General features: G+C 36.4%; 1 protein-coding gene across 11 annotated transcripts in view; it reads left to right on the top strand.

Moving 5' to 3' along the window:
* LOC132303213 (uncharacterized) overlaps positions 1-24,580 on the top strand; it is a 48,289-nt gene that overhangs the window by 10,212 nt on the left and 13,497 nt on the right. For 7 of the 11 annotated variants that reach the window (XR_009481132.1, XR_009481138.1, XR_009481141.1 and 4 more), the window contains exons 1-5: positions 17,302-17,496; positions 18,745-19,349; positions 20,096-20,576; positions 20,689-20,782; positions 20,941-21,120. The gene's annotated coding sequence lies outside the window, so the exon portion shown is untranslated. Of the gene's footprint in view, positions 1-17,301; positions 17,497-17,930; positions 17,976-18,744; positions 19,350-19,745; positions 19,813-20,095; positions 20,577-20,688; positions 20,783-20,940; positions 21,121-24,580 lie in introns of those variants that run through there. The other 4 variants (XR_009481139.1, XR_009481140.1, XR_009481135.1 and 1 more) reach the window with 3 other exon arrangements.

The raw sequence follows: 24,580 nt of genomic DNA on the forward strand, positions 1-24,580 counted from the left end.
ACTGAGCAAGAAATCTACAATTGCATATTTTCCCTCAAAGATGATAAGGCTCCAGGCCTGGATGGGTACAATGCCCATTTTTTTCATCAATCATGGCCTAAATTAGGCAGTGTTATCGTTAGGGCAGTCGCTGAATTCTTCATGAATGGCATACTCATTCGGGAATGCAACAATTCATATATTTCCCTTGTGGCTAAGTGCCCAAACCCATCCACAGTGCATGACTATCGGCCCATCTATTGCTGCAATGTTATCTACAAATGTCTTGCCAAGCTATTGGCCAATAAAAATCAGCTCACTCTGCCACATATTATTGAACCAACGCAAACTGCCTTTGTGAAAGGAAGGAGGATCACAGACTCAATCTTTCTTGCCCAAGAACTGCTAAAATCTTACCATAGATATTCTTCTTCCCCAAGGTGTGCTATTATAATTGATATTAGGAAAGCATTCGACTCTGTTGACTGGTCATTCATCACCAATTCTATGACATTTCTGGGTTATCCTCATCATCTCATTGAGTGGGTCAATTCACGTATCACGTCACCTTCCTTTACCATCCCTATCAATGGACAATTCCATGTCCACTTCAAAGGTGTCAAACGGTTAAGGCAGGGTGACCCGCTCCCCCCATTCCTCTTTGTCATTGCCATAAAAGTGCTAACTGGCATCATCAACAGGTTCTTTTGCAAGCACCAACCTTCAAATTCCATTGGAGATGCAAAGAAGCAAAGATTACCCACCTATCATTTGCCGATGATTTAATTCTCTTTTGCCATGGAGACATCACTTCAGTTTTTATTCTCAAGTCAGCTCTTGATCTCTTTGGAGTATTCTCTGGCCTCACAATCAACATCTCAAAGAGCACTGTTTTCTTCTCTGGCATGGACTGCTATACGGAACAGCTTATTACCAACCTCCTTGGCATTAAAAAAAAGATCTTTCCCCATCCAACACCTTGGTGTTCCATTAATTTCCACTTGCTTAAAAGTAGCAGATTGCAAATGCCTCATTGACAAGATTACTTCGCGAATTGGTTATTGGACCTCACAAAGTCTTTCATATGCCGACAGATTTCAGCTTATTCGCTCTATCATTATCTCAACACATCTGTACTGGGCAAATATCTTTATTCTTCCTCAAACAATCATTAAAGAACTCCACTCCACCCTCAGGAAATTCTTCTGGTCGAGCCAACAATCTAGATCCAAAATGGCATGGCATTTAGTATGCAGACCGAAACGTGCTGGTGGGTTGGGTATCCCTGACTTGGCCACCCTTAATCGAGCTTTTATCATAAAGTATATTTGGGAGATTGTTAATGGTAATGAGCAAAAGATATGGATAAAATGGATTAAGCACTCCAATTTTTGGGATTTGTGGATTCCGTAGTCTTGCTCTTGGAGTTGGGGGAAGATTCTGCAACTTCGACCACTAGCAAAGAAATTCATCAGTCATATCATTGGGAATAGCTCAGTTACACGATTTTGGAGTGATAATTGGTTGCCATATGGGCCTCTTGTGTGCAGATTTGGGGATCACCTGATCCAAGGAAGTAACGTCCCATTTGATGCCAAGGTAAGCCTTTTCGTTGATGAAAATTCATGGTCCTTTCCACAAGCCATTAACCTCATTATCCCCGAACTAGGCCAGATTACACCTCTTTCACTACACAACAATGACACATTTCAATGGCTGCCCTTTCCCATAAGAAAATACTCACTTAAACATACCATCACCGGTATCATTGGCCATCTACCACGTGTTCCTTGGTTCCATCTAATATGGAAATCTAAGGCGTTACCAAGGCATTCCCTTACGCTCTGGATGGCAGTTCAATCAAGACTTCAAACAATGGATAGTGAGTGTACCTCATCTCTAAATCATCGGAACAATTGTGTTCTATGTGGTGATGCCCCTGAGAATCACTCACACCTGTTCTTCTCATACTCTTTCGTTACCCCAATTTGGAGATCAATTCAGAATATGTGTCGATTTTATACTCAAATCTCGGATTGGGATCTGTTTGTCGCTTGGGCCAACACTCACTGGAGGGGAAACACTCCATGGACCACGATCCGCAAAATTGCGCTCTCCTCTGCAATCTATCACATTTGGAACGAACGGAATGCTCGAATTTTTAGGTAATCACCATCATTGCAGAACACCGTCATGAGACAAATTCAATTTTCTGTCTATAAAATCTTTCCACACTACCACATAACGATGGGTTATGCAACTTTCTCGGTGACTGGAAGACTCATCCTCGGCACCGTCCACCACCCCAGCCTCCAGACGCCGCTTGATGAAACGATTTCTTTCTTGTTTACCTGATTATTTAGTATATTCTCTGATAATAATTGTAATGAAATTATCATTGTCTATACTGTTGGGCTAATCCCTTTGAGAGAGCCATGCTTGGTAAGACAGATTCTGTCGCTGACTTGGCTTCTCTGGTCTAAGGCAGTCTTGCCGTCCTATCTTTTCCCTTTCTCAGAAACCAACTATGATGTGAATTACAGTGTTAGCCATCTTTGGTTTTGTTTTAACTCTGGTCCAACAATTATCATTGAACTATTTGTATCTTTGCTTTGGGCTTCGAATTGGGCCTTATAAATCGTTCATTTAATATATACAATTGCTTTACTTTTCAAAAAAAAAACTTCGTTTCGTCTTAGTCATGTAGTAGGTAGACATGATCCAAAATTTCATTTGGCGGATAATTGTCGATTATATTAAAGTTTGCTTCTTAAACAAGCCTTGTTTCGTATTAGTCATGTAGGTATACATAGCAATATGGTTGCCCATGCTGTGGGGAAACAATGTTATAGAAGATGATATTTTAAAGTATATTTCGATTGAGATCCTCAAGATTATTGAGTGTGACATGCGTGCTTTAGTGTGAATATTTGTTAGTTGTTTGCTAGGAGGAAAAAAAAAAAAAAAAAAAAAAAAGATTTAGAATTACTAAATAGTGAATATTAATATTATTAAATACATTTTAAGTAAAGTAACAAGAGTCTTACAAATATTCAATATATATTTTATATATATAAAAAAATTTAAAGGTACATATATAACCGGAGCAGAGTCAGAACAAGTTCATCTTTAAATCCGCTCCCTCCCCAAACTCGCTTCTGATTTTCAAATATTTTACCATAATCATCCCGAACCAAATTAGGAGCTACCAAATTCTCCCCATCAGGGGCGGGGCGGGGAGGGGTGAAAACCCGTCGAGTCGGGGGAAATTGTCATCCCTAAGTACTACAACAATTTACCAGTTTGCGAACTTGATAAACTTGTCACAAATTAACCTTGGACAAACTTAGATTGATTAATGTGAATTTAACTAATTGCTTTAGGAGATCCATAGATGGTCCAGGTTGAGCTCTAATTTTGTTTAGATTTGGTCATTTAAAATCTAAGAAAAATGGTACATAGTCGAGGAGAATGTTGTGATGTGAGTGGGAGAATGAATCCTACCGCATGATAATTTCCTTTCCAAGTGAGTTTGGTGATTAAAAAAAAAAAAAAATTCACTTTTGTTAGTACAATTGTCAAATTTAGTGGTTGGTGATATATTATAGGGTTAATTACACTCACACCCTTGAGGTTTGCCCTATTGACAGTTAGATGAAAGTTGACATATTTTTAACAATGACACCCCTTCAAGTTTGCTCTGTTTAACAATGACAGCCCCACACATGATAAAATGACTAAGATGCCCTTTGACTTGTCAATTAAACTATTGAAACTTATTATTCTTATTATTTTTAATATTTTTCAATCGGGTTGATGTTTCACTTTTGACAGTGCTATTCACATCTTAAGTCACAAAGCGGGAGAGCAAGTGAGAGCAAAAGCAAGAGTTTGAAAGTAACAAAATCTACGTCACACAAAAATAGAATTGAGAACGAGAACAAACCAACGACAGAACGGCCTCTTTAAAAGGATTCGGTAACTTTGACCCAACACTATTAGATATGAGTTTATGAAAAATAAAGGTGTGTGGGCCCCACAATTTTGTTGGCCTGATTAGTCCTTATTTCTCGTCGGCCTTGCTGATTTGAAGGCATATTTTTTTTTTTTTTTTGCTTTTATTTTTAGTAAACGGTTGTATACTAAAAAGCATTTCCCATGCATCATCACCTTTAAAAGTACTTGGTGATTTAAATTTTTTTTTTTTTTTGTTGATAATATTATTATTTTTATTTAAACAAATGGAAGTGATTTCATATATTCTAAATCGAGATTGTGGTTTGATCTTAGATTGGCAAAATGGAAGCCATGAAAAACCTACAGCACAACCTCCATATTCAACCATCTCCACAGCATCAAAACCAGTCCAAAAACCATTACCAACCATCTCCGCATCATCTAAACGAATCCAAACCTCATTCTTTAAAAAATCCCATCTCAAACAATTTAAAACCTCCTTTCATTACCTACCCAAACTCATCCTAGCCATACCAGAGGAAACATGTAAAAACCATTTCTGAGCCACATTCAAACATCTTACAAACAAAAATCTACCACCCTTCCATCCCATCCTCTCATTCTGGTAAACCACATGTACATTTCCCTTCACCTACAACAAGCCTAATCCGTGTCCAAAGCAAAGCTACTACAACCACCAATAATATCCCAAAACCACCAAACAAACCTCCATAACACTAGACAACAGTTTCTCCAAAACCTTACCTACCCAAAAACTTCAACCCATTCTTATATAGCTCACCAAGACATCAAATAGAAAGGTTGCAAGAGTAACTTGAGTGGAAAGATGGGAACTTGGCGAAGGCATTGGATATGTACAAAGATCAGAAAAAAATTATTTCAGAATTGAGAATTGAATTAGCTGAGGTTAAAAAACAAATGAAACAATGCCAACATCCATCACCAATAATCAAAGTTACTACAGCCTCCACTTCATCCTCCTCCACTGAGGATCAACAATTCAAAGGTCACCACGCTGTAACAATGCCACATGCAACACAATGACCATAAGCAACACACAGGAAGACACCACAACACCTTCATCCACAAGCCACTGATACTCTTACATCACTAGCTGCAGCCATTAATACCACCACCACCACCACAGCACGTAGGCAACCTACAAAGAAAGGATCACAACCAAGTTTGAATTTGAATTCAAATTTAGTGGTCAATAAAGTGCAGGTATAAACAACTAACCCTTTAAACCAAAATGGCAAAAACACAGACTGTTTTTCCTCCCACATCCTATACTTTCAACAGAACTCCCCAAACAATGCAAACCCCCTCCCTTATCAAACCTCACCCATCACATCACTGAAAAACCTACCTCAACTTTGCCACCACAATAACTAGTAAACAAAAACATGGTATGAAATAGTTAAGCAAAACAAAAACACTGCAAAGATGGACTTCGAATTTATCCCCTTACCTATTGACTGCTCAGACTTCATTGCCCCACCTATTGAAGTTGCACAAGAAGGTCTCCAATTCTGGGGTAAGGCACATCTTATTGGTGTATCACTACATAAAAGAATCATATTCAAAGTGATAAAATCAGCTGCAATTAAGTTAATGGGCATACATGGACTCACAGACACCATCCTCAGTGAAAAAAACTCTTTTCTCTTTAGATTCAAGTCCTGCATAGAGGCTGAAAAAGTTCTATTCATTGGTCCTTGGTCCATTGCTGGACATCCTTTCTCACTTGTCAAATGGAATCAGCAAAATCACTTCTAACCAACCCACTCTGGCTGTATCCCAGCATGGGTAAAATTTTATAATATTCCCTAAGATATTGGACAGCAAATGGGTTCAACGAAATTGCCAGTTCAATTGGGGAACCACTATATGCAAATGAAGCAACTGAAGGAATGACCAAGCTCAAATTTGCTAGATTGTGTATTAACGTTGACCTCACTAAGCCATTGAAGAATGAAATAAAATTGAAAATGGATGATAACATCATTGTGGACATCACAATGGAATACCAGTGGCTTCCTAAATTTTGCCCCAAATTCAATCAGCTGAATCATTCTGATACAAGTTATCCTCTCAACATCATCTTTCCTACATCACACAAAGCCAAGAGTACTACACCACCTGATCCAAACAGCCCATTTCAAAAAGATAACAGCCCTGCAGGACACCCTCCACCAACCATTAAGTAGGTCGCAATCAGGAAGAAGAACAAAACCACATCAGCAGACATAGTGAAACAAGTCTCTCACCCCTCTACATCCACAAATAACCATTTCCACACCCTATCCCAACTGAATACTGATACTACCACCACTCCACACCTTAAGAACTCTACTATCTCCCCAACTTCCACACATCAATCTTCACTATCCTCCTCCCCTCATTCAGTTATTCATATCACTTCCTCTATATCCTTAACACCACAAGCTAACATTTTACCTAACCATTCCCCCTTATGTAGCAGAAAATTAATCTTTTCACTCACAAATTAACCTCCAAATCAAAACCACCGTCCCAACAACAACTCCAACCACTCTCCCCACCAAACAAATGCCAAATCCTCCCTACCACCAACATACCAACCATGTGATACTCCTCGATTCTAGAGTCACGGGTGATCAAGTCCGAACACAGATCCGAGGGATACCAAACAATTAATATGTAATTGAACAAAGAATACAAAACTGAATATAAAAAGAAATAAATAATATAGCTGAAAAGAATTCTAAAATAAAATCCTTATAGTTTAAAAAATTAAAATAACAATAATATTCCAAACTTCCAATCTCTGTACAACTCGGGAATCCATCTAGTGGACCCATTAGAAACCAAATTGAACTAAACAATCGAATATTAAACCTCAATCTAGAACATAAAAAGAAATCCTACATTATCGGAGGAGTGAGTGTCTGTATCTGCTCTGTACGTCCAAGTTTTAGCCCTGGAACTGACGAATACCTGAAAAATAAAGGAATGGGTCAGGCCCACATGCAAATCCTATTCTACTACGATCCAATCAGAAACTCGATACGCAGATACATCCTAAATAGCTCAACAATATCTAGAGTAGTCCATATATATATAATTACACACTATAGGACGCTCACTAGTCCAAGCGGTACGTCTCAGCCTGAGTAGAGATACCATGAAAATCGCGTATACTGTGGTCATGTGTATCTGGACCTACCAGGGAACAGAAACCACCGTCCAGTTATCCATCCTAGGCGATATACGCACCCTAACCATGGTCCTGAGACAAAAGCTCATATCATGGCACCATAACATAAATATATAAAGTCCGTTCAAGGTGTCATTCAAAAGGTTTATTGACCTGACACATAGTTATAAGTAGAACTTAACATTTTGTATTTAATCCATCTTATTTCAAAATAGGTAGGACTTAGTGTTTGAACTAATCCATCCCCAATATAGGTAGGTCTCAGTGTTTTGAGCTAAGCCGTCCCCAATATGCCACCGTCCCATACCGGCGCATATACATACATATAAGTAGGACTTAACTTTTATAGTTAATCCAACTTATTCTAAAATAGGTAGGACTTAGTGTTTTAACTAATCCATCCCTAGCATAGGTAGGTCTTAGTGTTTTGAATTAAGCCGTCCCTAGTATGCCACCGTCCCATACCGGTGCATACAAACCTCCACATAGTATAATTGATTAAACAATATTAAGCAATTCATCAACCATACTCCAAACTATGCATCAATACAAATTAATACATATATATCAATATTAGGCATTCATTAAAGGGCCTAAAATAACATTCCAATAATGTAAACTGCTAAAATAATCTAAGCATTTACATTCTCCAACTTGTCCATAAATTGATGCAGTTAAATAGCAAACATATATCAATTTTTAATCCAAACCAAGCATAGATAATTTTAGGTAAATCACTATACTTATAACTCCATCTAAATATGATTTACAGCTTTAAATCATAAATAAAAACAATCTCCAATTTACAGTAATAAATTTCTTAACCATAACAGTGCACAACCTACAGGTTTTTCCTCAACTTCACCCTATTCCATTCCTTAATCAAATTATGAATTGATGTTTCTCTATTATTATATAGGTCTACAGTATTCATATACATGATTTAACCCAATTTAAACTCAGTGAAAACACCCTGCACCAACCAAACAGACCCTAAAAACCCAAAACAGTGCGTTTTGGAGGAAGAGAAGGCTCAGAAAAAATTCAAAGCCTTCTCCAAAATATGGGAGCCAACTCCCCACTCTTGGGAGCCGGCGCCCTACATGTGGGAGCCGGCTCTTGCTTTGTGGGAGGCGGCTCCCCCTTTTTGGGAGCCGGCTCTCTCATCCTTAAGAGCCGTCGTTCGTCCCTGCTTCGTCTTCCTTACTTCCGGTGATTCCCAAGCCCTCTGTAATCTTTTAAACACTTGTTCTAATATTCATTCAGTGTCCCAGTTCATTTTAAAGACATCAACAAACTCTATTGAACAAGGTTTAACAACTTATACAGAAGGATGCAATTAAACGGTTTAAAAGTTTCCAAAACAGTTTAATTTAACAGAGCAATTCCAGTTTACCCAAGCCTCTGTAAATATTTTAATACAAGATCTAATGTTCAATCAATGTCCCATAGTAAGTATAAAGCATCAACGATAACAATTAAAATAAGCTTAAACTCAAACAAAACATACATCAGTTAACAGAACTGTAAGAACTTGGAATCCAGTTTAATTCAACAAAATTACATATAGTTAAAGCATGCATAAAAGACTTGTTGTAGCATCAATTAAAGCCTTGGAGTCTACCTAGGCATGCACAGAACATGGGTTCAAGGGAAAGAGTAAGAATAAGACTTGCCTCTGATTTTAGTTAAGAAATCTTCAACCGTCGTCTCTATTAACTCCGGCGACACCAATTGCTTTTACTGACCTCTGTTGCTCTGAGTTTAACCCACGAGCATGCGTCAACGACTCCTTCTTGATTCAGTTTTAATCTAAGCCAAACCCTAGCCTTCCTCTCTCTATTTCTCTCTTTGCCTCTCAATACACTCTGTTCGTGGTTTTTAGTTGTAAACCCTAGACAGAACCCATTTAATAAAATATATATAGGCATCTTAAGAACCCTAGTCCACATAAAATTAGAGAATGAAAACCCTAATTAAATTCCAGCCGGCCTCCACGTGAATCCTAAAACTCTAATCTCCAATTAACGCATTTAAAACAAATTAAATCAATTAACATAATTCAATTAAAACAATAATAATAATAAAAGAAAAACGATCAATTCAAATAATTCAACTAATCACAATTAATTCAAATAAATTCAAATTAAATCAAATACACACTTAATTAATTTAAAACAAATGTAATAAAAATAATTAATTAAATACCAGAAATATCCTTTTGAATTTAGGGGTATTACAAATCACAACCCCACAGTCCAAGGATCATAGGAAATTGTTGAGCAAGCATCCCTCAGTAAAACAGAAAGCCAAAACCAACTACACCTGCACAGCAAGAAACTACAAGAAATAGGCTAAAAAGAAGCCATTGTAATACCCCTAATTTTAGAAAAATAGTTTCGGTATTATTTTAAATGTTTTAATTACATTTTTATTTATTTACTTGATTATTTGGCTATTTGATTACGTGTTTAATTGAATTGGTTAATTAAATATTTTATTTGTTTAATTGAAAGTATGTGCTTGAATGTTCTTTGAATTAGTTGATTTAATTGATGTGTTTGTTTATTTGTAATTAATTATAGATTAAATAATTAAATGTTTATTTTGTTTTATTTTATTTTATTGATATGGTTAGTAGTAATGGATCAACCAGTTGTGTCATATGGACTACTTGGATTGGAGATTTAATGGGTAATGATAATTACCCATGGATAGTTATATATATATAAGAAAAGTAATTTATTAATTAATATTATTGTAACTTAGTATTAATAATCTGATTCATCTATTTTTATATTTGTATAATAAGGATATACATAAATTATATATGTAACATATTTTTAGTTACCCATGGATAGTTATATATATATATATAAGGAAAATAATTTATTAATTAATATTATTGTAACTTAGTATTAATAATCTGATGTATATATTTTTATATTTGTATAATAAGGATATACATAGATTATATACATAACATATTTTTAGTTATCCATGGATAGTTTTATATCTAAAAGGAAAGTAATTAATTAATTAATATTATTGTAATTTATGATTAATAATCTGATGTATATATTTTTATATTTGTATAATAAGGATATACATAGATTATATACGTAATATATTTTTAATTACCTTTTAAATATTTTAATATTTATTATTTTCTGTTTTAAGTTGACTTAATTTGGGAAAAGGATTAGGATTATTATTTAGCCTATAAATATATAACTATAGGTTTGTCTAAGGGGGTTAGAAATAAATCACGTATTATATTTTGGAGGAAAAAGCATAGGGTTTAGAAAGAGAAAAAAAGAAGAGAAAGATGAATAAGGAGGTTAGAGTTTTTATCAAATCCTTAAAGACAAGTTCTTTTCTTCTCTTCCCCTTTGATTCATATTATGTACAGACCTAGATTAATTCCAGGATATTTAATTTAATTAATTGAACCTATTTGCATGATAAACTCTAAAATTACAGTATATATAATTTATGTAATGAGTTTTGTATACTGTGTGTGTATATATATTGTTTAATCTGTTTTAATGATTTTAAATTGTTAAATTAGATTACGGAGGATTTTAAACCATGATTTAAGTACACATGTTAAGTATGGAATTTAATTAATTTAAAATGTTAAATTAATTAAATATGGTTGTATTATATTATTTTAATCAATTATTTGGTTTTAAATAAATTTGATCAGATTGTGGAGGAGTATAATTATTTGGGATTCATGTTAATTTTTATGAGATAAATTCAATGCATACTATTTAGAATTGTTATATTTTACTCAATTAAATGCAAATGAATATCTGTATGATTTATATCATGCTATGTATGGATTTATTTGATGTGATATCATAACTATAGCATCATTTATGGATTGTATGCATTATATGCACCAGTATGGGATGGTGGCATATTAGGGACGGATTAACTAAAAACGTTAAGTCTTAGCTATTCATGTATAACGGAATGGATTAACTAAAATGTTAAATCCTATATATTTTCATGTCAGGTCAATTGAATCAGTTGGATGACATACTGGATATTTATTTTATATTTGGATAGGACAGATTATATACATATGTGTGTAGTTATATGCCATGATATGAGCTTAAGTTTCAAGATTATAGTTAGTGTGCGTATATTGCCAAGGATATGTAGCTAGATATAGTGTAGTTGTGTACCCTGGTAAGTCTAGGTACTCATGCCCACAATATGTGCGTTTTGCATGTTGCCTACTATTCAAGTTGAGACAATCCTGTAGTCTAGTGAGGTTCTTTTAGTGTGTATCTATATATATATGGACTATGTAATTATTGTTGAATTGATTATGATGTATATGAGTTATGAGTCTCTGTTTGGGATGTAATAGATTAGAACTTGTTTGTGGGCCTGACCCACGATTATTTTTCAGGTATTCGTCAGTTCCAGACTTAGGGATTATTCGTGCCGAGCAGAGATGATCTATTCACTCCTCCAACTTAACGTAGGATTTCCTTCTTTATGTTTAGTTTTGGATTTTAATTATTTCAGTTGGATTTTGGAATAGGGGTCCACATGATGGATTCCTAAGTTGGAATTTTAATTAATTACTGGTATCAAAGGATTTAGTCATTGAGGTTTATTATTGGATTAATTAATAGGGATTTTGTTATTTAATTTCTTTCAGTTATTATTCTTTATTCTTAAATCCATTTTGTATTCTATACTTGTTAAATAATTTAATTGTTTGATATTCCCTCGGGTTTGGGCTTGGACCTGATCAACCCATGTCTCAGAGTCGAGGGGTATTTCGGAGTCGAGGGGCATCATAGCCATGCTGCAACAATAGATTGATGTCAAAGCCACCTGCAAAGGGGAATGGACATCCTGGAGGTTACTTTACTCATCCATTTTAATGATATATTTCCTTACATGGAATATAATAGGGTTGAACCAACCCTCTAAGCAGTCAGAAATAATTAAAAAGACTAAACTCTGACAAAAGGCTCGACTTAGTTGCCATAATTGAAACAAAAGTAGTCCCTTTAAATGTGAATACCATTCACAGGTATTTGGCACCAAATTAGGACATTATTCACAATTACAACTTCTCCAATCTTGGGAGAAATTGGATGCTGTGGAATCCCAACCAAATTGAGCTTTCTGTCATTGATGCCAATAGGCAGACAATTCACTGTAAAATAACAGTCATAGGAGAACATTACCTTTTTCACAACTTCATTTATGCCTCTAACTGTGCAATTGAAAGGCAATTTCTTTGGGAGAATTTAATCCACCATGCATGCCTCTGTAGTTTCTACCATTGGTTATTAATGGGGGACCTCAATGTCATCCCTAATGTTGGAGAGTCACATGGAGGTTCAATGAAGTGGAGCCCTACAATAATGGATTTCAAGGAGTGTCTGCAACATGCTGAACTAAAGGACCTTAAATATAATGGTAATTTGTACTCCTGGTGCAACAGAAGTTTGGGTACTGCTTGTATTGCCAAGAAATTGGACAGAGCCCTTGTCGACCAAATATGGACCTTAACTTTCCCATTTTCTGAATGCACATTCCTCACATCTGGTATTTCGGACCACATTCTAATCTTGGTTAACATGGATTTTCAGATCCTAAGGAGATGCATCCCATTCAGATTCTTCAATGCTTGGGCCACATACCACAATTTCTCATCCTCAGTCTGGAGAACATTTATTAAAGGGACTGCAACGTTTCAGGTGGTCCAAAAGCTAAAGCTCCTCAAGCCAATCCTCAAAGAAATGTGCAGGAAAGACCTCTATGGATTGGATGCAGAGTTTAATGCAGTCAAAATTAAACTAGATGCATGCCAACTTGACCTTGATTGCTCCCCTAGTGATGTCTCACTCAGAGAAATGGAGAGGTCCCTTATCTTAGAGTTTTTAAAACTTGTGAATCGCCAAAAGGACATGCTAAGACAAGAGTCTAGAATGACTTGGCTGAAACTTGGAGATAGCAATTCAATATACTTCCACAAGTCATTATCCCCTAGAAACAACAAGAAGAAGATCATATCCATCACAACTGATTCTAGCCAAATCATTGACAATAAAGATGAAATTATAATAGAAATTGTGGGACACTTCCAAAGGTTGTTAGGTACATCCCTTCCATCAATTCATACCATTTTTGAATTGCAACCATTTATCACTGCATAGTTTCCAACACATCTAAAGCCCCTTTTAGGTGAAATTCCATCCCCTTTGGACATTTAAGCCTGCATGTTCAAGCTTAACAAGGACAAAGGTCCGGGTCATGATGGCCACAATGCAGCCTTCTTTCAAAAACTTTGGGGAACTATAGGTAGATCAGTTACTAGAGCCATCATTGAGTTCTTCACAAATGGAAAACTACTCTCAGAAGCAAATAACATTTACATCTTACTTGTCCCTAAATGCCAAAACCCATCATCCATACATGATTACAGACCAATTTCTTGCTATAATATAGTGTATAAATGCATAACAAAGTTGCTTGCAACCAAGCTTCAGCCCACTCTACCTCACATCATTGACAACTCTCAATCAACCTTCATTTAAGGAAGGAAGATCACTGATCCAATCCTTCTAACACATGAATTATTAAGGGGTTACCACAGAGACAATGGGCCTGCCAAGTGTGCAATTAAGATTGACCTTATGAAAGCCTTTGAGTCTGTCAAGTGGGATTTCATCTTAAGTTGCTTAACACTTCACCAATTCCCAAGTAAATTTGTTTCTTTCATTCAAGCCTGCATTTCCTCACCTTCTTTCACCATTGCAATTAATGGTGAATTCAAGGGCTACTTCAAGGGCAATATAGGGTTGAGATAGGGAGATTTTATTTCCCTATTTCTCTTTGTAATTGTGATGAATGCACCATCCTCTATCATTAACAACTTTATGAGTAGGGTTAGGGCTTTCAAGTACCACTGGAGATATGGAGACCTGAAGATTACACACCTATCATATGCATATGACCTTCTCCTCTTTTTTCATAGAGATATCACCTCAGTGTAAGTGATCAAGTCAGCATTGGACTACTTCAACACAATGTCTGGTCTTTACATTAACACCTCCAAAAGCGCAATTTTTCTCTCAAGAGTGGACCAGCACACTCATCACTCAATTACTTCTCTACTTGGAATTGAAGTAGGCTCACTCCCAGTTAAGTACCCAGGGGTACCACTGATTTCCACTAACCTCAAGTCCTCTCACTGCAACCTTTTAATTGAGAAGATCACCAAAAGAGTATCAGATTGGTCCTCTAGGTCACTTTCTTATGCTGGAAGGCTACAACTCATCAAGGTTGTCCTAGTCTAAACACAAATTTATTAGTCTAGCATTTTCATCCTACCTAAAGCAGTGATTAATGAGCTTAACAAGATATTTGGATGATTCCTTTGGTCAGGACCTGAAATGAAATCAACAGGAGCTAAAGTGTCTTGGGACAAGGTTTGTAGATCAAAAGAAGCTGGGGGGTTGGGGATTCCAAACTTGGAACTGTCAAACAAGGCTGGGATTATGAGGTTCATTTGGGATTTGCAAATTGACAACAATTACAGACTTTGGATTAAATGGTGCAACACTCATCTAATTAAATCATCTATGGGAGATCAATATCCCTCACTCTTGTTCTTGGAGCTAGAAGAAGTTGCTGTAACTTAGACATCCAGTAAAACTCTCTTAAAGCATTCCATTGGCAATGGTTCAGACATTACAGTTTGGTTAGATTATTGGGCTCCAGGAGGACCACTACACACTAGGTTCCCCACCTCAATCCTCTCTTAAGCTAGTCTCAATCAATCTACTACTATGGACAATTTCATTGTGGATTCCTCTTGGTCATTCCCCCTCTATATCACTTCCACTATACATGAGCTGCAACATCTACAGCCCCCAGTCTCATCTAGGAGAGACAAGAAGAGATGGACTGCATCCTCAACAGGAATATTCAGCCTTAGTCACACTGCTTCTTTCTTTGTAGTCAACTACCCCTTAGTCCAATGGCACAATTTGGTGTGGTGCTTACCAATAATCCCTAGAATGAAGCTAAACTTATGGCTAGCAGTGTAATCCAGATTGCCAACTCTTGACAGTAGATCAACGGGGAACCATACTAATATATGTTCCCTCTGTCATTCTCACCCAAAATTACATGAACACATCTTCCTAAAATGTTGTTTTACATCCCCAATTTGGCAATTCATAAAAGATAAATGCCAATTTTACACAACAATCACGAATTGGGAGGGGCTCATATAGTACATTAGTGTAAGATGGAAAGCAAAATCGGTTCCAAACCTTTATAGGAAAGTCTGCTTCTCAGCCATGGTGTATCACACTTGGGAAGAAAGGAATTAAAGGATCTTCAAAAAGAAGAAATCATCTCAGAGGGTCGTCCTTGCTCGAATTTGCTCCAACATCACTGCAATTCCAAGCCTTGGCTTCCTTCAAGACTGCATTACATTCAGGAAAATTCTCTCATAATGGAACATCTCCCCCTCTCACTGTAGACCCCCTCCTTGTCCGCCGGACTAAAGTTATTGCCAGCTTAATCGCTGGAATCAATGCCTTAGAGCCCTCACTGAATTGAAAGGCTAATAACCACCATTAACAGCAGTTAAATGCCGTTAATTTTGGTTTTTAGTTATTGCTTCAGGTTAGGTTTCACTACATGGCCAGTGTTTTGTCCTAAAGTGGGCTTGTACTCCCTTAGAGGCTGTTTGGCAAAGGCCCACATTGTAATTACCATTATATTTATAATACTTGCTTAAAATTCCAAAAAAAAAGAAATAAAAATTTGAAGGGTTAAAGGTTGGTCATGTTGCACACGTTATAGGTGGGAAATGTCACAATGGCACTAATAAGCACTAGTGGAGTAATATGACCTTGTTAATCATTTTCACTGAAGTAACAAATAGGTAGATTTTATCTGAACATAAACTGATTCATTAATACGCCAAAAATAAATAAATAAAAGGCTTTTTACAGTCCACCCCATGTTATTCTGAACTTGAAATTGAATCGCATACCACGTATATAAATAAAGATGTATCATTCTTACTTTAGAGATGTACAAGTTATGAGTTGTAACAACACAATTTAGTTTTGCATAGAAAAAGTGACATAGAGAGAACATTGAAATTAGGCAGTGGATATTTTGATACATGTTTTTAAAAAATTATTAGGAAGTTCAGGATCATATAGTCCCGATCAATCATAAAATTTCATACAATTAGAAAAATGATGGACCACCTAATTAATTTTTCAATAATTTTAGATCAATTGTTAATTATCAAAGATTTTATTTTTTCAAAATAAAAAATTGATGGTTTAAGTTTTCAAGAATAAAAATAAATTACTCTGTAACTAATTAATTGTTAATTATCTTATATATATTGTCTTTGTTGGCCTTTTGGTATTTCAAGGTTGGTCAATTGAACATTTTTCGTATTTTATTTTTTATCTAAACTTTTTTGGTATTTTATTTTTTATCTAAACTTTTTTGGTAATTTCATTTTTTTAAATCAAAAGGCAAAATATCATTAATTAATCAAAACAGAATTACATTCAAGATTGGCAGCATCATTGAGCCACTGTAATTCTCCCTAGTAGACAATCTCAACAGATGATTTTATTTATTTATTTTTGACAACAATTCCATAATAATTAATCCAAATATCAATCTCTTCCAAGTAAGTTCTATACTTGAACCATTCATAATACTTGTAAAACTTGGTATTTTTCGTTTGTTGCTCATGACAACCATTTCACGCACAATACAATGTACTAGTAATATTTAATGTGTTTTCTAACATAACAGAATATATAAATATTATTCTCAATTTATCATTACACACAGATAAACATAGACCGTCCAATAAGTTTTATACATATAAATCTATATATTAAAATTAGATATGTTAATGTATATAATCCAATAAATAGAACAAAATATAATATGAAGCCCCTACACTGACTCTCTGAGTCTGACTCTGCGAAATTGAAAATGATGTGGCAGTCCCGGATATATTGAGCAGAAGCAGGGGCATTTTGGACAAATCATTTGAAACATACCTCGTACTATTTCATCCCCATTTTAACTTCCAAACTCTGGCTACCTTCTCATTCGTCTTCTGGGTCTCCCTCTCTCCTGTTCTGGGTATCTCTTTCTCTCTCTTATGGGATAATGAGGAGAGACTGGTTCAGAATCATGGTATACAAGTCCTTGTAGTGGCAATTTGATTTGCAAACTGGGACGGCGAATAGTGTATTACTTTCAGTGGTTCCTTCAATCGTTTCAGCGCAGTGGAATATGATGAGGTTCGTCCGATAGCTGCTTCTGCCCGAAATTCTCTTACCCACTTTCTCTCTCTGTCTATGTGTGTGTGTGTGCGTTTTTTTATTTTATTTTATGTCTTAGTGTGTGTGAAGCAGAATGAACCAGAACAAAAGCTTTCTTGTTATTGTTCGTTTGCATATTTTAAAATGATCTCAAGTTATGATCATTTAGATCAGTTTTGTTTAACTTTTCACTGAATTGATTCTGTTTTTCCAATTATCAATATGTATATATGGAGAGATGTTTTGTAAAAACCAATCTTTCATCAGATTCAGGTGGTGATTCGTGTTCAGTTTGGCTCTTGCCCTGTTCTCTTTCTCTGTATCTCCCTCTCTCTATACATTATACTATGTATATATTCATTATCATGGATGAGGAGACTAAATTATCCAAATTTTCTGTATTGTAATTGCAGATCTTTCGAATTGAATCTCAACAGATCAAGTTCTGTAAATCCATGGTAGTCTCGATATGCAGATTTTATTTCCCTGTTCATTTTTCAGAAAATTTGTCTCAGATCATGCAAGTCTTGATTTGTTATTTGAGTTTGTTATCATTCTGTCAAAGCATCGTGAGAAAGAATTGTTCTGTCTTAGCTCTCACCCATGAAAGATTGGGACTTTTCTTTGCGAAATTCTCCAACTATTGGTTCAATTCTTAGGTTGTGTAGTATCAGTGTCACTGGATTGGTCTGAGTTTTCAATTTTTTTCTTCCAATCACAACTTTCTGGGTTTTTTCGTTCATCCATTCTCTGGTTGAGATTGGTGTCATCCTTTTCATTCTTCGGAATCGAAATCGAAATCATCTTGGTTTTGTTATGTTACTTTTCTGATAAAATCTCAAGACACTGTTTCTTTCACCAACATTTTTGTTTTGAATTTTTATGTTTTCTACTATTGTCCAGCTGAAATGTGGCTTTTGGGTTAGCTAAATTTAGTAAGAGATCTAAGAAGAGGCAAATATTATTTCTGTTGAGTCTAATTGAATTTAGAGTTGAAGATGGAATATATTTAGTGATTCATGTTAATGCAATTAAACAGGGGAGGAACAGAGAGATCAGCAGAGAACAATTTCAGTTCTTGTCCATTTGTTGATCAGATCTGATACCTTCCAAATTTTCTGTTTCAGATCAGATTACTGCATATTTTTTTTTTCATTTCCCAATTAGTTATGTTCTTAATTTGCATTTATAACATTGAATCCTATGCTTCAAATGGCTTATTGACAGATATCATCAGAGGGTGAGCTCAGATGGTCTACCTTTGAGCAATGGTAAAAGATCCGATTCCAATTCAAGTGAAGCAAAAGGTTGCCTAGATTTAGATCCCCATCTAAGACCCCAGACCAGAATTTGTCTCATTTCGACGGTGGCAGCGTTGGTGGTGGCGGTGTTGGTGGTGGAGGTGGTGTTCCCCGTTCTCCAGCTCAGTCTGATAACAACCATCAACACCAATATGAGGCCATCCCAGCAAGGACCAATAGTCCCAGCTGCAATGGAGGTGGTGGAGGTGATGTGCTGTTGCAATGGGGACACAGGAAGAGGTCAAGGTGCTCGAGGGCTGATGTCCGTGTGGCGGCGGTGGTGGCAGCCACGGACGAGTCATAGTCGTCAATTCAGCTTCAACCAAGGCAACCCATCAAAGTTCAAAGGAGATTAATGCAGTGAAACCCAATTCCAGGTGTGGTGGCGGCGGCGGATAAGCTCCCAACCACCACCACCATCACCATTGATCGCCCAGCCATGCCACCGCCACCACCGCCCCTTCCTTCTTCTGTTAATTCAACTGCTTCACTATCTAATGGCAAGAAAAGCTCCGGCATTTTTGCAAACCGGTATGTGTGTGTGTGATTCACCGTGTGTTCAATTTTCATTATTTTCTTCCTTTGTTCATTGGTAAATTGTGTAATTTGCTCTTTTTACATATTCTTTTTGATGATTCCAATTTCTGATAATGGGTTTTTTTTTTTTTAAAATATTTTTAAAGGGATAATTTGCTTGCTTTATTTGGTCATCTGGAAAAAGATTCTTTTACTTTTGGTCATGGTTGATCTAGTCCAAAGACTCCAACGTCCTTAGCTTCATTCTGACTAGATCTCCTTCAATGTAACTTTTCCTTTAATTTTACCTTTATACCTTTAAAGATCAGAAAACGCTTAAACCATTACCAACGAACTTTGTAGAATCATCATTTCCCTATAGATAATCCAATTTGAGACCTCAATACCCTTTTTCTACCTCTTTCTTTGTTAGTCTACATCTACTCTGTGCTGTCTTTTGTTTTCTGATGGATTTTAGGTATCAGTTCCTTCTCTCTTAATTTGCCTTTTCTTTTGATGAATTATATTGCTTTTCTCCTTTTATGTGGTTCAATTTGTTGTTCAATATGTCTGTGTGTGTGTATACACTCCAATAATCTTACTATAATATCTATATATATATTAATGTATTTTCAGATGGGTATTCAACCTTTTTGTCTTATCCGTTGTCTGAATTTGATTTATGTATGTTATCATCATATGCTGTGTTGAACTGCATAAATTCTTACTTTTTTTCCTTTGGTATTTTTTGCCATGACCAGGAGGAGTTTGGAAGAAAGATGTGGTGTTGCAAATGGGAGCCCATCGAGCAACGACAGTGGCAGCAGCAGTCGCCGGGTTGTGTCTAGATATACGGTGGGAAAACGATCTCCTACTCTTTCAGAGAAATTCGATAGAAAGGCCCCTCCTACCGGAGGATCATCCCGGGATCATAAGTTGAATGGGGTTGCCTTCAAGCAAGCAGCAACAATTTCAGCAGTAGCAGATGAAATGAATTGTATTGATTCTGCTCTGTTGCAACCAGAGAAACAAGTTGTTTGTAATGATCATAATCGGAATAATACTGGTAATGGGGGGATGGTGACCGGAGGAGAGAAGGCGAATGGTGAGGTGGTTGAGTGGCCTAGGATTTACATCCCTCTAACAAGGAAGGAGAAAGAAGAGGATTTTTTGGCAATGAAAGGCACAAAACTTCCTCATAGACCTAAGAAAAGGGCTAAGACCATTGAGAGAATTCTCCAGGTATTGTATAGTTTATTTATTTATTTTTTGTAATAGTCATATCTAGATAATCGTAAGTGTCTCTTTCATTGTTGTTTTTGTGGTTATTATTGATGTTTGGTGTTTTTGGCAGTGTGTGTTTTTGGCAGTATTGTTTTCCTGGGATGTGGCTGTCTGACTTAACAAGAGGAAGATATGAAGTTAGGGAAAAGAAATGTGCAAAGAAGGTACTTTTGTCTTCCTTCCAAGTATTGTAGAGAAATGTTAGTATGCTAGTGGGGTGCTTAAATATAATATCTTGACCAGTTTTTTTTTTTTTTTTTTTGAATATAACTTACATTCACATTACCCTTCTTTTCATATTGGAAAATTTCTTTGGTATTAGGGGACAAATTACGAGTTTGTGAAAACTGCGCATGCAAACGTGGTGGGTATTTCTCATTTCATCTTGTTCCTGGCTTTTGTGGCCAAGGATAAGGATGATGCTGATGGTCAGCCTGAAATTTTTCGTGCTAATGTGTTCGAGGGAAACCACTGACCAATCTACGTGACCAAGACTAATGAGGTAAAATTAATTTATTAGTTAGATAGCAGTTTCGAGACTGTTCCACTTTTATGGAGATTTGATTATTATGTACATTAGACTCTGTTATTAGTTGTTTGGGGAGAGGAAATTATGGAGATTTTATTTGTGTGTGTATCTATCTAATAGTATGATTGTATGAATTTTAGAAAAAGCATTACAAGGGTTCCAATCACTTAAAAACTTCTTCAAAAAGAAGAACTACAATATAATGAGAATAGCATGTCTAATGTAGTCCAAAGCTTATGTCGATGCAACATAACTGTTATTTTGTTTTATTGTAAGAAATAAAAAGGGTTATAAATGCTTAGAACTTTCTAATAAGATGAATATTGTAAGAAATATGATGTATAATTAGTTGAAAGCTTATGTCCATGTACCACAACTCTTAGCAAGTTTTCCATAAAAGTATTGTTAAGAACATTAGATATTAGTATTTAGAGAAAAATTTAGAACCCCACCTCTCAAACTATTTGTTATTTTGCAAACAACCACCTTTTTTTCTTAGTTCATGAGAAATTTCCAATGTGCTACAGCAGAAACAACCACCTTTTTTGACCAATAACTCGAAATTACTCAAAATTTTGCAGTTACCCTACTATCTGCTAATGTTTGAAGAAAAATAGAATGTAGTCATGTGCAAAACTCAAGGCATATAGTATTATCATTTTCACCATTATACCTATCCTATGCACCTTTATGTTTTGGATTGACATCAACTTAAGTTGGAGCATAATGAATGGGTCACGTTTTTTGATTGCAACGACGAGGGCTGGAAAGGTACCATCAAAGGTAGTGGTGGTCACCTTAGTTGTACTGAAATTGGCTTAGCCGAGTTTCACAGAGGGATATAGAGGTTTTTGGACTAATAATGGTGGGTTGGAGATGTTATCTCGATAGGAGGATTCATGATCTTCACAAAATAGAAGGCGGTGAGAGGTAGAATGTGGTTGTGGCAGAGGAGATGGTAAAAAATGTGGATTCTATTTTGGGTGTTAAGAAGGGAGAAATGGTGGTGATCGGTGGTTATTTGGCTTTGGTTCTAATAGTAAGTGTTATTAAATTTTTTTGATAAGTATAGTAAGTGTTATCTGATGAAGAATATTTTATTCACGAGTTCACTATCTTATGTAAAGTGAAGATTTGAGTACGGAGAATTACTCATGTATATATTTTTTTTGATTAGTAATAATTGAAATAAAAAAGACGTTCAAGAGGGGAACGCGTCCCTTATACAAAAGTGGAACTAGGGATTAAGATCCCAAAGAAGCCAAAAAAATAATTAAATCTTCGAAAGAAGAATAGGACTTCCTCTTCACATAACTGAAAAGAGAGCGTATGATGTGAAGTTTTAGAATCGCTGTGGACGATTCTTTCCCTTCGAACATTCTACTATTCCTCTCCTTCCAAATGCACCACCAAACACAATGTGGTACAACTCTCCAGTAATTGCGAACAACGCTACTCACACGGCATCCTCTCCATATACAAATCAAATCCTTAGGATAACGAGGTATAACCCAATGCATATCAAACAGGCAAAAGATAAGAGTCCAACAACCCCTCGCTATAGGACAATGCATGAGAATGTGAGCAACTGACTCACTATCTTGTTTGCACAAACAACACCAATTAACAAGACAATTGCCCCTCTTCCTTAGATTATCAATCGTAAGGATCTTATCCTAAACAGCGGTCTAAACAAAGAATGCCACTCTAGTTGGAGCCATAGAATGCCAAATGGTCTTCCATGTAAAATCAACAATATCGAAATCAGAAAGACACAAGAATAAGGAACGAACTTCAAAGCGACCATGGGAAGAGGGAATCCATGTCATATCATCACTACCGCTGCCAACTGCCTCCTGTCGATACAACAAATCCATGAAAACACATACCTCGTCCACCTCTCAATCCTGAAAAGAGCGTCGAAATTGCACGTCCCACGTAATCCCTCTGTTATCAAGTTGATAACAGTTGGCTACGTAGGCAAGTCTATCAACTGCAATACTGTATAACCTGGGAAATAAACGAGATAAAGGCTGGTCTCCACACCAAAGATCCTCCCAAAAGCGTACACATCTGCCATCACGAACTTTGAATCTGATATGAGTAGAAAAAGCATCCCATCCCTTCCTTATGAATTTTCACGCCCCAACTCCTCCCACTAGAGAAACCGGACGAGTAGACCAACCACCACTCTCTTCCCCATATCGACATGAAACTAGCCATCGCCATGGGCAATGCCTTTCCCTTCCATACCTCCACAACCATTTACCCAGAAGAGCTTGGTTAAAAGGGATTAGTCTTCTGATACCAAGACCACCAAACTTCATTGGCTTGCAACCTTGTTCCCAATTGACAAGGTGATACTTAAATTCATCACCTCTTCCACCCCAAAGGAAATCCCTTTGAATTTTTTCGATCCTATCAGCAGCAGAGCATGGAATTTGGAACATAGATAAAAAATAAGTAGGAAGGCTAGATAAAGTGCTCTTTATAAGCGTAACTTTCCCTCCCTCAGACAAGTATTGCTTTTTCCATCCCGCTAATCTCTTCGCATACCTATGAATCACAAGGTCCCAACACCCCACTGTTCTAGAGGAAACCCCTTAAGGCAAGCCCAAATACTGAATTGGAAAAGAACTCTACACCCAAGGACTTCCGTTAAAGAAGAAATATCCTGAACATCTCCAACCAACACAAGCACACTTTTAGCCACATTAACTTTCAGACCAGAGACAGCCTGAAAACAGGCCAAAATGCACCTCAAATATCTAAGTTGAGACACATTAGCATCACAAAAAACCAGGGTGTCTTCTGCAAAAAGTAAATGAGAGACCTCCATTTGATGAACAGGATCTCTTCCCACCATAAAGCCCTTGATAAGATCAAGATCATCTGCTCTTCGCATAAGTCTGCTTAAGCCCTCCATAACAATAAGAAAGAGGAAATATGACAGGGGATCTCCTTGTCTTAAACCCCGAGAGCACCCAAAGAAACCAGCAGGAAACCCGTTCACAAGAACAGAGAATTTAACTGACGAAAGGCATGCCTCAATCCATTTCCTCCATTTACTTCCAAACCCCATTCTCTGAAGCAAATGAAGCAGGAAATTCCAATTCACATGATCATACGTTTTCTCAATGTCAAGTTTGCACAAAACTCCAGGAGCTCCACTTCTTAATATGGAATCCACATTCACCTGCAATAAGAACTGAATCAAGAATTTGTCGTCTTCCAACAAAAGCATTCTGGGAATCTGAAATAATCCCATCCATCACTCCCCTCAAACTAAGAGCAAGGACCTTAGCTAGAAGCTTGTAGATACAACCCACTAAGCTGATAGGACGAAAGTCTTTAATGTCAGAAGCACCTCCCTTCTTAGGGATAAGGGCAATGAAAGTTGCATTAAGCGACTTCTCAAAAGCACCTGTAGAAT

The sequence above is a fragment of the Cornus florida genome, unplaced genomic scaffold (genome assembly GCF_030987335.1).
Source record: "Cornus florida cultivar Cherokee Brave unplaced genomic scaffold, ASM3098733v1 CherokeeBrave_3.0.0_Hap2_Chr01, whole genome shotgun sequence".
NCBI lineage: Eukaryota > Viridiplantae > Streptophyta > Magnoliopsida > Cornales > Cornaceae > Cornus > Cornus florida.